This window comes from Wasmannia auropunctata, unplaced genomic scaffold, assembly GCF_000956235.1.
Source record: "Wasmannia auropunctata unplaced genomic scaffold, wasmannia.A_1.0 LD336083.1, whole genome shotgun sequence".
Taxonomy (NCBI): Eukaryota; Metazoa; Arthropoda; class Insecta; order Hymenoptera; family Formicidae; genus Wasmannia; species Wasmannia auropunctata.
Window position 1 is genome coordinate 431,618 of NW_012026807.1, and position 4,060 is coordinate 435,677.

Sequence of the window (4,060 nt, forward strand, 5' to 3'; positions counted from 1 at the left end):
GAATTTCGAGACAAGACAAGATTTTTGGGTTCGAGATCAAGACAAGAATATACATTTCGAGATTTTTTTCGAGACAAGACGAGATTTACCAAAATCTCGTCTTGTCTCGTCTTGCGGCATCTCTAGAGATAAATATCAAATTTTGTTCGATAATAAATGTATCGCTTAAGTTTTATTGTTCAATTTTGTACAACTATTTTTGTTCAAAAAGGAGATCACAAACATCAAATTTTGTTCGAGAAGCACGCTAACACTTGACACCCTTTTTTACTTTTTTTTTAAGTCAATTTTGTAACGATACCACATACATACGCAACAATTAAAAATAAATACATGAATTAAAAGTAACTGGAACATCATAATTTAATTGAAATTATAATTTAAAAAAGGCAAACAATAGTCAGGATATAAGCGACTAAGCACTAGCCACACTGTATACATTTTTGTTATGTTTTATTAAAGTTTTATTAACATTTTGTATTAATTTTATTTTACCATAAATATTTTTGTGCTGAGTGGCGATCATGTTATTTTTCCCTAGAGTGGAAACGTGAAAAATGAGAAATTACTTCATTACATTACAAAATAAAAATTTTCAGTTTTTACGTTTTTGTTTCAGAGGAAAAGTTATATGATTACTACTTTGTCATCATTATCATTGTAATCAACTAGATAATAGAATAATCCTCGCACAAAAGAAAATGATATTGAAATATATAGTTTTAAAATATTCGTGTAAAATTATATATCAATGCTCTTGCAAAATTATCAGAAAAAAATTAATATTAATAAAAAATATTATATTAAAAATTATTTTTATTATGATATACATTATATTTAAAAATGCGAATTTTAAGCTGATATTAATCAATTTTAAATATTCTCCACTTAAATATATCTAATATTTAATAATTATTTAATTTATTTAACTATCATAATAATAATTGTTTTATATTATTTTATATAGTCTCATTTTTAATTATAATTTCAATTCAATATCAACTTATAGCGTGCCTTACTTTTATTTTATGTAAGGTATTTGAATATTACGGCCACTTTTATTTCAAACTGAAATTGTGATGGTTGTGGTAAAGTTTAAGGAATGAAAAATACATAGCCACTTAGTGCTATCTTTTCTCTTTAAGTTTAAAAAAAAAATTTTTTATTTTTACTTTGAAATTTAAAATTTTGTTAAACACCTTTTTTGCAGGTAATATGGCCAGTAAAGGTATTTACGCCACTTGCCGTTTTCTCGATATTTTTCTCGGTAAATCCAATTTTTACCAAGTTTTACTTCACTTAAGCACATAAAAGTGACATGGCTGTTCAAAATTCGCAGTCTGGACATATAAAAATTCATTTTTATATTTTTTAATGCTCGTCAATAATATGCGATGAATTTTCTCAAATCGTTTGTGGTTCATGCATGAATCAGTGTTTTTCAGAAATCTGTAGCTGTAGAGTTAAACGGCCACTGCATGTGTGGGTCTTACAGAGCATGACAAATTCTACAGCTACAAATTTCCGAAAAAAACTGTAATTCATGCATGAACCATAAACGATTTGAGAAAATTTATCGCATATTATTAACGAGCATTAAAAAAACCCAACAGAATCAACAGTGCATTACATTTTTCCGATTCCTTAACTAGGGGTGGCTGTATTATAAGCACTGACCGTAATACTCTCAGAGACCTTATAGTCCGGGAGCTCGCGTGAAAAAATCTACTGACTATTTTATAAAATCTAGTTTTTTGATATTTGGTTACATATAGGATAAAAATCAAAATCCTGCAATCAGCAGGTTAGATGTTAGAACACTTGGCGCCGGCACTCTTTCAAAAATAACCAATATACACCAAAAATTGTTACTGTATATAGTTGCTTGTATTTTGATAATTATTTTCATTTTTAGATTACAATTTCGATAGAAATTCAATTAATAACATTACTATTTTTTATATTTATGTAATTATATCATATAAAGCAATTATATTGTATATAACAATCCTTTACCCTTCTTTTAAGCTTAGGTTATAAAAGGTTCCAAAGTAATCAATGTCTATCTAAAGTTCCCAAAGTAATAAATATTCATCTAAAATCGTTATTGTATATAGTTGCTTGTATTTTGATAATTATTTTCATTTTCAGATTACAATTTCGATTGGAAGTGAATTAATAGCATTCTAACTCTTTATATTTATGTAATTATATCATATAGAGCAATTATATTGTATAAACATATTCTTTGCCCTTCTATTGAGCTTAGATTATAAGAGACTCCAAAGTAATCAATATTCATCTTAAGTTCCCGAAGTAATCATTTTATACTTTTTCTTGCATATATCCATTAATAATTATCATATATTGAGTACATTCTAAATACACGATTCAGTAGTCAATTACACGTTGTATAAGCCCCATTATTAAAAAACGTCCCTAAAGTAATCGATTTGTATATATATATACATATATGTATTGTCACGTGTTCGGCAAGTTTGGGGCTCGCGCGAGCGCGGATCAAAAACGAGGGGAAATGATTATCACTTCCGAAAGGGAAGATCTTAGCCCTCTTAGCTGTGTCCCTCCTGTGATCGACACGGAGTCGCGACGCAAAAGTTAGGCGCCAGACGTGCTCGATGGCGACGTCACTCGTGAAACGCGAAGCTAGCACAGTAAAGCGAAAAATTCGCATGCACGCGACGATACCCGTAATCCACAAAACGAACGCTACTTCCGAGGTCGATCGTGTGAGGGCCGGCCGGCTCTACCTAACAGCAGAGGGGCAGGGCGGAGACTAAGGGCGAATAACGTTTACACAGTCGGTAGGATGGTGATCGGGCAAAAAACTCGTACTCGACAATTAAAATATCAAAGGGTTATTTAATAAACACTTGGCAAAGCGATATAAAATAACGAAGAAAAACTATTATTAACAAGAACAGTAAATTTCCGTAGAAAGCAAAAGAAAAGAAACGATTGGGCGATATGGAATCGAAAATAATCTGGCGACGCGAACGAAATAGTGCAGTCCGATCACAAAGTAAAGCGCAGAAACAAAAAATTATTCGGCTCAATGCCTCGTATATACACAGAAAAAGGCAATAGTGAGTGCGTTGGCATGACGAATACTGTAAGATCCTATAAGGAATAGCGTATCGATATGGTGCTAGATCTGGGTGATATCGATGGTTCCGCGATCATTCGATAATCGATTAGAAGGCGCTAATGCCGGAAAGGAGTGATATCGCGAAATAGAGAAAAGCTCTCGTCTTCTGCGCGAACCACCAAGAGAGTCGGACGTGTGCGTACAGGCAGGTGCGTACAGGCAGGTGCGTACCTAGCTAAAATTCGACAATTTAGTGTGGTGGCTTTTTCGTGAAAGTTGGATATTTCGGGCGTATTATATCCAACAACGTTTAGAAGGAGTAACACGGGCGTGCTTGTTTCCCTTCTATTAAAATGTGTCTCAAAACTATACCGTGAGCGTACGGGAAGCTTCTCAGCTGAAAGTGGCTGCCTGTCGGAATATTCATGTATTTCTCCAAGGACATTAAAGGACATTGGTCGCTATCATTTATATCTGTGCGTGTATCAATCTAAGTGCTTGTGTTAAATAAATCATCGTCCGTTTCGTTTGTTTTAAATTACGAGTCCCGTATATTATAATCCTAGCCATCTGGTAATAAGAAATATTCAGAAGCACGATCTTACAATACACACACTCGCGCACGCGGAACGAAAACGAATATATCTCGACGCTTAACGTAATTTACAATCAAGTTCAACAGACTTACACGTACTCGAATCAACAGAATGAAACGCGACCGGAACAGTACGGCACTCTAATACGACGTAAGACCCACTAAACACACTTTGTAACAGTTACGTTACCTGGAAGTAACAAGTAATGTAACAATTGTTATGTTAATATACATCTGGAAGATGTAACTTGTTACATTCATGTTACTATTTCAAGGTTACATGTAAAAGTATGTCACTGTAACATAACTTTTTAACGTTAGAGTAACATTATGTGAACATATCTTTGATATAAATG